General features: G+C 43.0%; 1 protein-coding gene across 2 annotated transcripts in view; it reads right to left on the reverse strand.

The window, feature by feature from the left end:
- Nucleotides 1–14,963, reverse strand: part of LOC126237527 (phospholipid-transporting ATPase ABCA3) — a 707,258-nt gene that overhangs the window by 438,705 nt on the left and 253,590 nt on the right. The window lies entirely within an intron of this gene.

Below are 14,963 nucleotides of genomic sequence, written 5' to 3' on the forward strand. Positions count from 1 at the left end.
TCTCGAACCTCAACTCCTTTGGTTCCATCAGATTCACCTGGTCCTACTCCAAGTCCCATGCCACTTTCCCTGAGGTTGACCTCCACCCTGTCCAATGGCCAGCTTCACACGTCCGTCCACAGCAAACCCACCAACAAGCAACAGTACCTCCATTATGACAGCTGCCACCCATTCCACATCAAACGGTCCCTTCCCTACAGCCTAGGTCTTCGTGGCAACCGAATCTGCTCCAGTCCGGAATCCCTGAACCATTACACCCACAACCTGACAACAGCTTTCGCATCTCGCAACTACCCTCCCGACCTGGTACAGAAGCAAATAAACAAAGCCACTTCCTCATCCCCTCGAACCAAGAATCCCCCACAGAAGAAGCCCAAAAGTGCCCCACTTGTGACAGGATACTTTCTGGGACTGGATCAGACTCTGAATGTGGTTCTCCAGCAGGGATACGACTTCCTCAAATCCTGCCCTGAAATGAGACCCATCCTTCACGAAATCCTCCCCACTCCACCAAGAGTGTCTTTCCGCCGTCCACCTAACCTTCGTAACCTCGTAGTTCATCCCTATGAAATCCCCAAACCACCTTCCCTACCCTCTGTCTCCTACCCTTGTAACTGCCCCCGGTGTAAAACCTGTCCCATGCACCCTCCCACCACCACCTACTCCAGTCCCGTAACCCGGAAGGTGTACACGATCAAAGGCAGAGCCACTTGTGAAAGCACCCACGTGATTTACCAACTGACCTGCCTACACTGTGATGCATTCTATGTGGGAATGACCAGCAACAAACTGTCCATTCGCATGAATGGACACAGGCAGACAGTGTTTGTTGGTAATGAGGATCACCCTGTGGCTAAACATGCCGTGGTGCACGGCCAGCACATCTTGGCACAGTGTTACACCGTCCGGGTTATCTGGATACTTCCCACTAACACCAACCTGTCAGAACTCCGGAGATGGGATCTTGCCCTTCAGTATATCCTCTCTTCTCGTTATCCGCCAGGCCTCAATCTCCACTAATTTCAATTTGCCTCCGCTCATACCTTACCTGTCTTTCAATAACATCTTTGCCTCTGTACTTCCGCCTCGACTGACATCTCTGCCCAAACTCTTTGCCTTTACAAATGTCTGCTTATGTCTGTGTATGTGCAGATGGATATGTGTGTGTGTGCGAGTGTATACCTGTTTTTTTTCCCCCTAAGGTAAGTCTTTCTGCTCCCGGGATTGGAATGACTCCTTACCCTCTCCCTTAAAACCCACATCCTTTTGTCTTTCCATTGTTGTGTATTATATGGTAGACTATTCTCTACATGCCTCTGTACTTCACCTATAGTTAATTCTTCCCCTTTGTCCCCACTAAACATTTTTAACAATGGTTCTCCTATGGAAGGTTTATTCATTACCTCTACTGGTGATAATCCTGTTGTCATGTGCAGTAATTCATTTATCAGTACCTGAAATTATGGAATTAACTGCACCCTGGATATATGTTTTGTGGAACAATACGTCCTACAAAAACATGAAATATGCTTCATAGTTCATTACAGAACTTGCTTCGTGGGTGATATTTAGAAATAGACTAAAAATTCTTTAAATGCTTGACTCATAAATTGTTGGCCATTATCAGTCAGTAATCTGTGTTAGTTTCCCAATTCTCTGAAATATTATGTTAGACAGCAAATTACTGTGTCAGCATTTGCATGTTTGATAGGGTAGAGCTTAACATATTTGCACCAGCACTCTACTAGCACAAATATGCACGTTACTCCAACCCCTGCCTGCTGGAAGTTGACCAAAAAAATTTGCTGCAGAAAGGTCATGAAGTCTCTTAGGTATTATAGGATATAACTACAACTCAATTGTCTTCCTTCATCTTTTGGCATACTTCACAGGTTCTTATAACTGTTAATACTTTTCTACTTAAGTTCTTAAAATAATTGAATTTTACCATATACTTTATGCACTTTTGTACACCAAAGTGTCCGTATCTCTTGTGAATAAATGTAATGAAGTCTAGTTCTACTGTAATTGGTATACATAGTCTCCATTTGAACTTTACTCTCTTTATTTTCCAGAATAATACATCTTTATGAATCAACCATTCTGATCTTTTATCCTCTGTTGTTAAACTTTATTTAGTTGTCAATCACTTATCTTTAAAATATGGATTTTTCGGCTATATACTTCTTTATGCATAAGGCTGAATTCCATACTTCATTGTTAGTCCAACTTAATGTTAAATAATTTATACTGTAAGTAACTCCAGGACCTTCCGTCCATACCATATCGTTCTTTCCTAATGGAAGACATGATAGGGCATCTGAAACGACATTTTACGAACCCTTTATGTAATTAATTTCAGTCTGGTACTCTTGTAAGGGTAACACCCACCATATCAGTCTGCTATGTAATAAATGACTTTCCACGAGAAATGCTAGAGCTTGACGATCAGTATACACCACAGTTTTGGATCCCCATATCAAAGTTTGAAACTTTTGTGGCTAGTAACTCTTTTTCTGTTGCCGTATAATTCGATTCATGTTTGGTCAAAACTAACTGTCAAACGCCAGAGTAGTAACACTTCTTGTGTAGTACGATCCCATTCACCTCGAAACAGTTAACAGGCCTGGTGACAACATATGTGCCCTGCATCATAACGGATCATTGTAGAATCACAGCACTGAACCCTGACACGGATGACGTGGAAGAGGTACTGGATGTATTCGTGCAGCTAGCCACGGGCACCTCACATGGCACGAAAGCTCACTGAGAAGGCTTTGTTGACAGTGCTTCTCCTGTACGAATTGGCACAATTGACAGTTGACTAAGTCTTGCACGAGACGAGTTATGGTCCGGGGTGCAATTTCATATGACAGCAGCAGCACAAACATGGTTATCCTGCACACCCCTATTGCAAATTTATACATCCATCTGGCGATTTGACCTGTTGTGCTGCCATTCATAAATAGCATTACAGGGGTTGATTTCCAACAAGATAACACTCTCCGACATACCACTGTTGTAACCAAAAATGCCCTATATGGTGACGACACGTTGCCTTGGCGTATGGGACATTATCAACAACAACTCCAGTGTCATCCACAACCGGCATTAATCGCCCTATATTGACTGACTAAGTGCAACAGGCATGGGACTCCATCCCACAAACTGACATCCTGCACTTCTACGACACAATGCATCACACTAGCATGCATGCATATAATATTCTGGCAGTTACCCTAGTTATTAATGTCCAAGCATTTTCCATTTACTTTAACCTGTGATCTTGCAGTATTCATCACTTAAATATGTTACCTAGCCAAATGTATTCTCGAAATTTCATTACTCTTTATAAATTATGTTCTGGTGTTGTGATTTTTTTCCATCAGTGTATATACAGATAGACCCCCATTATATGCAGTTTTGTTATTCTTTTAAGTCCCATGCACCATCTGCTAATAGTATGCGGAAGCAGTAATGTTTGGGAACACACCATATATGTATTTATTGCAGAAGAATATAAAAGGTTGCTTCTAATAACTATTCATTTCTATCTCACAAAAACCCACACTAGAAAGAACAACTATAAGTGAATCTACACGAGTTACTATGCTGACAGCAGCAAAGATTATCCTTTCACAATCCAAAGAGAACTTGTGGTGCATTGTCAGCTCGATGTCGCCTCATCGCTGCTCCCCCCCCCCCCCCCCCCACCACCCACCCCGCCCCTACTGCCACCCTCCTTTATTTTTAAAGGCAGGTGCTTCCACAATGTGATGGAACTTCCACCTTACTTGCCGGCCAGTCCTCATGTAACCATTGGTTGCAGATGTAGGTTGCTCCTGTTGGGTGGCTTAAACGTCAGGTTCGATGTCTGTTGTCACTACCCATCAGCTTGTCTGTTTCCCCCTCAGAAAGTGATGTCTTAGGCTGAGTAAGAAAGGTGACACCTTCTGTGTATGCTGTTTTGAGCCCCTCAATGTTTCCCATATTTATCAATGTTGGAGGTGTGGCTCCAGCTTTCTATCATTTTTTAAGGACCAGATTATGGCAAAAAGTATAGGAGATGAACTGCATCATCCATAAGCAATACATGGGATGTTGTTCCTAAGTCCATGTGCATGAATATTTTCATACTTTTCGTATACAAAGTCTGGTTGGATTGGTTGGTTGTACGTTCCTCATTCGATTTCTGAGCTGTTTTGCAAACTGCGTACTTAACTGTCGCTCCATTTGGGGTGTGGAGTCTGGAGGATTAATTTCCCTGGAACTCACAGTTATACACTATAAACTAATTGCACTGGAGAGCATTGAATATCTTCCTTTATTGCCATGCATAATACCACTGCCGTGCTTAATCCCATTAAGACAAATGGAAGTGCTTCTGCCCACTCTAACTGACTACACATTAGCAACTTCTTGAGCACGTGATGGAAACGTTCCACTGTGGTAGATCGTTATATACATATTATTGCAGCCACATAATAAAATGAGCTCATTGAACAGTTGTATTTCAAATTGCCTTTGCAATCTATGCTAATGTCATGTGGTAGGTCAAATCCGGAGAACCACATGTGTATCATTTCTTTTACCACCAATTCTGCCAATATATGAGTAAGTATTGTGACTTCTAACCATCTCGTAAAATGCTGTTCTGCAAAGCTCTGAAAGGGCTGACAATGTCCACATTGGTACACAAAAATCCGCCTGCATGTGTCAGAAATTGAGCAATCAATGCAAACACTTCTTCCAATTTTGTTTCGCTGACATGTTAAACACGTGTATGTCGAAGCCTCACAATCTCTTTGCACCCCGGGCCACACCACTTTGAAAATGACCATCTTAGCCATAGCTCGCATACCTGGGTGTGTTAGACTGTAAAGCGTTTCAAAAACTCACTGGGGATATGGTTATATAGGGCCACTGTTGACCTCTCGCTACACCACACCAAAATCCTCCCGAGACTTCTGCAAATGGTACTCCTTCGAATTGCAATCCCATGTATTATTTCTGGAGAAGACTGCATAAAAAAATGATCGATATGCTGCTCTGCCGCTAACTTGTCCCAACGAATAGATCGCTAACTGGCACAAATTCTTGACAGGCAATCTGCGACCACATTATTCTTTCCTGCTATGTGCTGCATTTTGGTTATAAATTGAGTTATATATTCAACACGCCTAAACTGATGCGGCGACTTAAGGTCCATACTTCACTGGACAACAGTAACGAGGGAGGGGCTTGTTGTTTGCGAAGATTGTAAAATGTCTCCCCTCTACGACTGTGCGAGAATGTCGGACTGCCAAGTATATCATAAGCTGTTCACAGTTGATGCCGCTCCATTTTTGTTGTTGTTGCATCAAATTCAAGACTAGGCAGAACAAAGCAAGCGGCTGCCACCTCCTGTCTGCCTTTGTTGCAAGGCTGCATCTCCTGCTGTTTGTCTTGCATCTACCGTAACAGCTACACGACTGCTCAGTTTTGGATGTCCTAGCAACGCCAGATGTTTCTCGAGGTCTCAGAATGCTGTATTGGCCTCGGAAGTCACAGGAATCTTTCAGCTGCCTGTAATATTCTTTGTGGCGAGCAACGTCGCGAAGGGTTCAGCCCGGGCAAATGGTGTCTATACTAATTTAGCATACCCAAAAATCTGAGAAGGTCTTTGTAAGCACTGGGAAGAGGCAGTTTTTGCTTGGCTTTGACCAACTAAGATAATGGTGCCAACAGTACCAAGGAAACTAAGTATCCCAGAAAATGAACTTCACTCTTTCCCATGACACACTTTGCTTCATTGATAATGATGCCATAATGTTGTAGCTGACAGAAAAGCTGCTACAGGTGGTCAGTATGCTGATCTACTAAAGCAGAGAATATTAAAATGTCATCCGTGCAACAGAACACAAATCGCACCTCCTGTAGCACTTTTTGCACGCATCTCTTTCACTTCTGTGCAGCGTTCCTGAGACCGAATGGCATGAAAAGTCTGAAAGATGTAGTCACTGCTGTTTTTTTAAATATCTGTGTGAGCCGCTGGAATATGGGACCACAATTCTGCTCAATCTATCACACTAAATACTGTCATGCCACTAACGGTATTGTGGAAGTCCGTCATGTTAGGAATGGGGTACTGACCTGGAACTGTTTGTGCTTTGTACACCCTATAATCGCAACCTATTCTCCAGTATTTATCTCTTTTTTGATCCGTGTGAATTGGTGATGCCGATGCATTGTCAAAACTAGTTACAATAACTGTTTTCAGCAGCCAGTTGAACTCTGCCTACACGGTGAGCAGCCTCTCTGGAGCCAACAGGAGACAGGTTGCCCTTAGATGTGATGTTGTGTGAAATGTTTACATTTCCTAATGGCACTTGCAGGTTCCATAAGCGCTGGGAAGTTGTGTAGTAATTTGTGAAATGGGCCGTCCGTGGATAGTGTTGTAACATTGCTTACTGTAACTGAATGCCAGTGTGTTCCACAGTTCTTCAGGCGTGGTGAACCTGTGTGTGCCCACATCACTGTGGATCGTTGTAGAATCACGGGACTGAACCCTGACACGAATGACGTGGAAGAGGTACCGGACATCTTCGTGCGGCTAGCCACAGCCACCTCGCACGGTGTGGAACCTCGCTGAGAAGGTGTTGTAGACGATGCTTCTCCTGTACAAATTGGCACTAATTGACAGTTGACACAGTCTTGCATGAGACAATAATTGTACAGAAACTCTGCACCTACGACAGGATGAAACACATCTGCAACTATCAAAGTCCAGGATGGGTGAGAATTTTGGTTCAGTTGTAATCCCAACCGTCTCTTCCCATATGTCAGAATTCTCAAATTGTTAGCTGCTATCAATACATTGTATGTGTTGCTCTCCTCGTGTCTGCAGCCGTTCTCGGATAAACACTGATTTTTGACCCTGTGTCCACCCGAAATTTCTCACCCAAAGCACAGTCGTGCACAAACCGTCATTGGAAACTATTGTGTGAGGTCAATGCTGTTTTTGTACTTATGCATATTTTATACCATTCCAGGTGCCTATGTGGTTTTTGATGCCCTTTAACATTCATCTTTGCAGGTTGGGTAACTGCAGGATTGAGTGCAATGGCAAGCAAGGTACCCAAAATATTTGTGATACCAGCAACACTGCCCCATCAATATTATTGCACTTCTTCCTGCCGTGACTACGTATCTGTTGTCGATGGGCAACTACTTGCATACTGATCCTAGCCACTTGGGTTGCCAGTTGTTTCACTGTGCATCCTATTGATGTGCATTGTAAGTGTGAATCCTTCATGTCTGTTACGGAGTTCATACTATTCTTGTCTGTTTCTATGCCTCTCTCAGGGCCCTCCTCTCACATAGTGTCGATTGTTGTACGCACGGAGGTCTGCCATAAATTTTTGTGATAGAATCTACCACCTTAATTACATCCTATAACAATGAATTTGTCTGTGCTGCTGCAACAGTACCGATGTTGGCTGGAAGATTTGTAACCGTAGCACCCGTAAGGACTGGCGAGGAAGAAGATCCGGCCCCACTAAAATGTGAAGGGTTCTGAGTATCTGTGACAGGCTCTTTTTTCCCCATACCATCTTCTGAAAAAATCTTTTGTAAACACAGTCCAGAACAGTGGAAGATTGACTTTTCCACCTTGGACGTTTGCTATCCCCCTCTTGAACATTATTCTATGTAGCTTCTATTGGAGGCAAATTAACCATCAAGGGTCTTGAGTCTCATGAAAAACCCTGTTCCATCTTAACTCTCACCATCAATATTTGGGGTTGTGAATCCATTCCTTCCAACAATGTGTGTTTCTCTGTTTCTTTTTTTTCATGGTCACCACTTTGGGAACATACCATATAAATATTTATAGCAAAGGAATTTGAAGGATTGTTTCTAATAATCATTTAGCAAAAACATACATTACAAAGAATAAATATAAGAGAATCAACACGAGTTATTATGCCGCCAGTGGCAAAGATGATCAATTTACACTCAAAAGAGAACACTATTCACTTGTTGTGGTGCATCGTCTGCTCAATATTGCCACAAATGCATTAGCACATCCCAATACACATTTTCTGTAACGTTCATGTCAGCAGAGCTCTCAAGTGCAACATGAAAAGATATGTATTTAGAATGTTGAGTAAAAGGAAAGAAAGTGTGCCTGTCAAGGGAAAGATGTGTGTACGAAGTTCATATTCATTAGAAACAAAGTCAGAAGTTTTGGAATGCTACGAGGAAGGTGAGTGCATTGTTGACATTCAGCAAGCTTTTGGGTGTTAGCAAATCCAGTGTGAGAACTTTTTGTGACAATGCAGAATCAATTCGAGAAACTGCTCAATAGTCAGCTGAGTAAAGTGTGATTAGAGTGACCTGAGGCAATGAAAGCATGGAAAAGATGGTTAGCCATTGGACTGAGCATCACAACTCACAGCACGAGCCTTTCTCAGGGGCTGCTATTCAAGCTAAAGCAAATATCTTGTATACAGATTTAAGAAAAGAAGGGGACAATCTATGACCTTCCTTGGGCATCTCACATTGGTCTAATTGTTTCGAGTACCATTTTGCCTTTCACAACATTAAAATGACAATAGAGGCCGCTAAAGCAGTTGATGTTTGAGTTGAAGAATTTAAAAACAGGTACATGTTCATTTCTACTGAAGAAATGCTGGTGGGAACTGCAAATTAAAACCTATTATGATCTACCACTCTCAAGATACTAGAGCCCTAAATCATTATGCTGAGCATTCATTGGAGATGGAACAAGAAAACTTAGATGACTTCTGTTGTTCTGAATGACTAGTTTGTTAATGGCCTGAACAGAGAATTGAAAGTCTACTGTGAGAACTAAAAAGTCCTTTCCAAAATTATTCTCCACCTGTTCTCAGCCACCCACTTTCCATTGCTGATTCAAATAAAACACTGAAGTCCTGTTTCCTTCACTGAGCACTACATTCATCCTGCAACCCATGGACCAGGAAGTTATTTTTATATTTGAAGCATGCTATGTGCATAAAACTTTCTTCAATCTCATAGAAAAATGTGATAGGAACTTACCATCTAGATTTTCTGACTGGTTTAATATTAAGATGGTGATCGATGTTATTAGAGAGACACGGACTGACATCGATTCAACATGTATGACTAGTGCATGGAGGAAACAACAGCCAAAGCTGTACCTGTGCTAGAAGGTGAAGTGAGCACTGACAACACCACTGCAACAAGTGTATTTGCAGACATGGCATGGCAGATCAAATTCACTGATGTCAATGAAGAGAACATGCTGTGGGCAGACCAACAATTGTCACTGCACTTGAGGGGAACGATCACATAACTTGTGCAGCGGTGGGAGACTTCCTGCAGACAAACAGGATCTGCCTGGCCACTGGATGGCATTCCAGGTGCCAATGGAGGCCGCTGGCACCACAGAGCTATTCTCTGTGATTGAAAGTGGTGCCTACGGCATCCTGGCGCCCAGTGCTTGAGCCATGCTGAGTAGTTCACTCTGAGTGGGTTTCCTGGGCCAGGCACCAAATGGAGTCGCATTCCATCAATCAGGAAGTCACTTTGGAGGTGCCATGATGATGATGATGCCGTGTTTCATTGCATGGATCAACAAGTGGACCTGTAAGATTTCCCGTCTTTGTTTCTACTCCGAACCGGATTGTGTTTTATCGTACTGAAACTCCGAAACTGAACTGTCTTTCGGGGACTTTACCTCATACTGTGATTAAAAATTCAAGAACTTTAACTGTGGATTATCCCATCAGGACTCAAATTTTGGCTAGTGTAGTGCTTTGTGTGTGCACTATTTAGTAACTGTTTGTTGGAGTGTTCGTTTTCTTCCTAAAGTTTTTCAGACTTCAGACAACACTGATGTTTATTAGTTCTTCCACTGGCATTGACTGTTTCATTGAGGCCTTTAGCGGCTTTATAAATATAGTTGTTCTTCTACAACTCCAGAAAAGACTTCCTTTTCAATATCGTTTTCCCATATTCGAGAAGTAATTGTCTTTGTCAAATACAAGTCAGAGAAGGCATATTCTCTCTTGTTAAATAAATTTTGCTCTTCAAAATCTATGTGAACATTTCTTGTGAACTGGGTGGACACAACAGAATGTGTATGATCTCCTAAATTCTCATTCCACAGATCTGAGCAACAAAACTTTGATAGTTTTCACCGAGAACAGTAATAAAGAAGAAACAGAAGTTCAGGAAGTTCTGCCCATCAGAAAGCTGAAGATGAAGAAAAGGCATTTTTGAATAATGTGATCCTTGACAAGTAAGGAGTGCAATAGTGAAGAGAGAAGTTGAAAATTCTCTTAATATGTTACAAAGAGTTGCATAATCAGCTGGCAAAGAAGACACACAGCTGACAGATAAGCATTTCTTTGCAAAACAGTGTGGCAGTTCCAGCTCCTATCAAGAACACTTCAGCTACAAAGCATTTGTGTGTAAGGAAATCCACTGTGGAAACTGAACTGTCTGTAGCAACATCAGATTCTTCTGATGTAGACAATTAAGAGGCTGTTTGGAAGTAGATGGACTTAATGAAAGTAATTTATTGTAGTATTGTCTGTTTCAGTGTAAAAGTTTTAAATGAAAAATTTTGCATTAAAAAGTGCTTCAGAAAGGTGATACTGGTTATTTTTGATATAGATACTAAGAAACTCTGCTATTTTAAACTTAACATGTTAGTAAATGAGAACCTAACATCATATTTGACATAGAAGATGAACCTATATTTACGTGAATTCAGTACATGTGGCGATTATGCGCTATGTAACTCTAGATTACCGTATTTACTCGAACCTAAGCCGCACTCGAATCTAAGCTGCACCTTAAAAATGAGACTCGAAATCAAGGAAAAAAAAATTTCCCAAATCTAAGCCGCACCTGAAGTTTGAGACTCGAAATTCAAGGGGAGAGAAAAGTTTTAGGCCGCACCTCCAAATCGAAACAAAGTTGGTCCATTGTAATATGAGACACAATTTAGATCGAATGAATGACGATACAGCTACAGTAATTTGGTTCGAGTCGTAAGCTTAACAGTTAAGCTACACCAGGTAGCCATTGCTATGCGTCAGGCGCTCCGTCCGTATTTATACGGGTACCGGTACTCTTCCTTTTTCATGTGCTTTGTCTGGTTTGAATTGATTGCTTATTTTTCTTTGATATGATAAGTGCCGTTCTCTTTGTTATATGTGTTTACATCACTCTAAGCTAAAAATGCATTACTGTACTGTGGTGTCATGCATTGTTTGTTGCATTCTGATGAGTGTTTATGGCCTGTCGCCGCTCGCGGCATGGCTTGCTTTTGTGCGCGCTACTGCCGCTTACAATTTAAAAAGAAGACAGGAATCATCTCATTAGCGAAACAATGGCAAGAGACTGCTATTTGTTGTTACTTACACTGCTGCTTTCTTTGATAATGATCAAAAAGAACCAAATAATAGAATGCGTATGATAGAAGATGTTCGGAACCGGAGTTTAGCGAAAATTTTTCTCCGTTTGAAAATCTTTGTAGACGCCTCTTTAGTACATTACATACTGCACAGAAATTAGTCATCTTAGATTTTAAAATCTAGTCAGTTGCCGTGCTTCATTTCTGACTGTATTACTATTAGGCATAAGAATAATACGAATATAAACATGACATGATATGTATATTCTTCTGCATTTGCTGTAGTCTCGCTCTATTTTCGTAGTTTATTAGGCAAACAGGTTTTAAATGAGATAGCAACAAACACAAAAGAATACATGGCAAAATGTTTGTATTCATATTATTCTTATGGTGAAGAGAATACTGCATGTGATTCACAATTCATAAAAGTTCCTATTAGCAACCATCTCTTCTCGCAGGTAGAGAAAAATTCAGAACGTAGAGTTGGCCATTTTGACAAACATCCCTAACAGTCTTGCAAGTCGGATTTTCATAGTACATTGAAATGGTGCTACATTCGAAGATGAACAATAAGGAATTTGTATTTACTTCGTTGGATAACGTATGAAAATGCAGTGGTCGAAACTCAGGACAGAGAAAAAAGCTTGTCTTCCACTTTTTTTTTTTTAATTTATTTACTGACGCAGAGGTTTTGGTGCCAGTATTTATCTTTGTGCCTGCAAAGCATGCCTGTGTAGTGCTACATATATTCGATGGCAGAAGTTAGTTGTGGTGGCACCTACCAACATGTTTTCAGAATTTCCGCTTACTTTGCACTCGATTCTAAGCCGCAGGCAGTTTTTTGGATTACAAAAACCGGAAAAAAAGGTGTGGCTTAGATTCGAGTAAATAAGGTATAATGAGATTTACCTGTAGTGGTGTATATTAAATGAACATTTAAAAGCAGACTAAGCTAGTGAGACACAGAAAACACACACACACACACACACACACACACACACACACACACACACACACACACACATAAAAACTTAACTAAACTACACTCTGTCTGAACAGTCCCCGGAAGGCCCAAAAGTACCGAACGGCCGCCGTGTCATCCTCAGCCCCCAGGTGTCACTGGATGTGGATACGGAGAGGCATCAGGTAAGCAGACAGCTCTCCGGGCTGTACATCAGTTTACGAGAATTGGTGAGTGGTGAGCAGTAAACTCGACTTGGCGGGAAAAGATGACACAGAAGAGTTGTGGGGCAGCGAAGGGGAAGAAGCTGTAGTGCTTCCTGTGGGAGTGTGCAGGGACAGGATCAAGATGGTGGGCTGCTAGGTGCAGCATTGGGAGTCTGCGATTGGAGGGGGTTAGGGGGTGGGGGTGGGGGGCAGAAAATGGTATGCAGATGTGCTGTGGGGTAGCAGGCACATGTGAGACTGGAGTGGGAGCAGGGAATGGAAGGGGACAGAGGCACGTAAGGGACAGGGAATAGTGAAGGTTGTGGATAGGGACATTCCTGGAACAAAGGATACGTTGCAGCGAGTGTTCTCTAGTGGTGTCACTATCTTTCGACAATTCTGTGGAAGCAGTGCAGCATTGCCGACGAGTGCGAGACGTCTTATAGAATGGGCCGAGCAGTTTCTCCACCGGTGCACTACAGAAATGTTGTCAGCAACGTGATGAGAAGAAGCACATTGGTACAACAAACGAGACACAGTATTATAAAAGTAACTGTGACTTTTTAGCAGACTTATTCACAGCCCGGCAGACTGACTACGGTGAAGGGACCGAGTGGAGCATTACCGCATCACGGGTCGACGAGCAGCTGCCGAGAGCCCGACTGGCGCCACCGCGATAACACCTACTAGTGCGGAAATCTCTCTCTGAGGCTCAGTGCCATTCCACTGGTGAGCCACTCTGGATTCACTCCAGCAGCTACTCGACTCCTGCCTGGGGAAGGGGGGAGGGGGGAGGGGGAAGGGGAGAGGGGGGAGGGGGGAGGGGAGAGGGGGGAGGGGAGCCGGTAGCGGGTCACGACCAGCGCAATACAGACGCTCTCCCTTCTACACCGGTGCAGGCACCGTGAGGCCTCTTGCCGCCAGTTGCAGGGAAGGGATTTCGCACTGGGAGGCTAGCATTCTCTGCAGAGGTTGCAGTCATCTGCACTGCTTATACTACTCCCAAGTAGAGCAGCATACCTAACTGGGATAGCTGCTACTAGCTGTTTGCAGGTGTCGACATTCTGTGGTTTGTACACTGGGACCCGATGGTCGGTTGCCAGCTGCGAGGGGCACGGCTGCCCCGCTGTGGCATCTGAGTGTAGCTGCCTAGGTTGTAATAAAGTGACCGATTTGTTAATATAGTTTTACTGCTCGACACGGTGCAGAAATGGCCCGAGGCCCCCGAGTCCACTTCAATTCCGTCCCGCATAAACCAGAAAAGTTGGTGTCGGTAAGAAAAATACTGATCGGCTGGCCACCATTTGGTGGTAGCCATTTTTGTGGAAAGATACCTCATTTGTGGTCACACCCGCATAGGATGCTGTACAGTGTTTGCAGCTGAGCAGACAACATGGCTTTTTTCACAGGTGTCCCCAGCTTTGACACGTTAGGGTCAGAGTAGGTAGACTAGGAGGGAAGTATCTAGCATCCATGTCTGTTACACAGATATGAGCTGTGGGGCAAGGGGCTGGGAGCGTAACAGGGACGGACAAGGATATTGGGTAAGGTCGGTCAGCAGCAGAATACCACTGTGGGAGGTATGCGTACTGAGTCACGTGGTGTGCTGTGGTCAGTGGGTACGTGTGGGACGGTAATGATGAAGTGCAAGATATCTGCTTCTGGACAAGGTGGGGAGGCTAGCTGCGGTCTGTCGAGACATCGGTGAGACACTGGGAATACGTATTAGTAGTGGTAGTAGTATTTCTAACAGTATAAGGAAAAGGATAGGTACTACACACCGTAAAGATGATACGTCGAGTTGTGGGCAGCTTTCACACATTAAGCTTTCAGCCACTGTGGAAAAGCTTGGCCAAAAGCTTAATGTGTCTGTCTGCAACCCGACATGTCATCTTTATGACGAATAGTCTATCCTTTTTCTGATATTGTTGATATTCCAGCTCAGACTTCCATTGTTTAATTTAGTAGTAGCTTTATTCATCCATAGACCACTTTTACAAAGACACTGGACATGTCATGGTATTGCAATTTAAAAACAACAAAAACAACACAATTCATATACATATACATATACTTTCAGGTGTAGTTTTACAAAGATGGGGCAGGTGGTTTGCAGAAGAACTGCACATCACTGCATACCAGATGGCATCAGGTGACTAGGGTGTATGGAAGAGACTTCTTGGTGTGAAATGGGTGGCAGTTGTCAAAGTGGAGATATTGTTGGTGATTAATAGGACTGATGTGGATGGACACACTGACGCAGCCATCTTTGAGGTGGAGGTTAATATCAAGGAAGCTGTTGAGTTGAGGGGGACCAGGTGCAGCAAATGGGAAAAAGCTGTTCAGTGTCTGGAGCAACATGGATATGGTGTCCTCATCCTCAGTCCGG

The sequence above is a fragment of the Schistocerca nitens genome, chromosome 2 (assembly GCF_023898315.1).
Source record: "Schistocerca nitens isolate TAMUIC-IGC-003100 chromosome 2, iqSchNite1.1, whole genome shotgun sequence".
Classification (NCBI taxonomy): Eukaryota; Metazoa; Arthropoda; class Insecta; order Orthoptera; family Acrididae; genus Schistocerca; species Schistocerca nitens.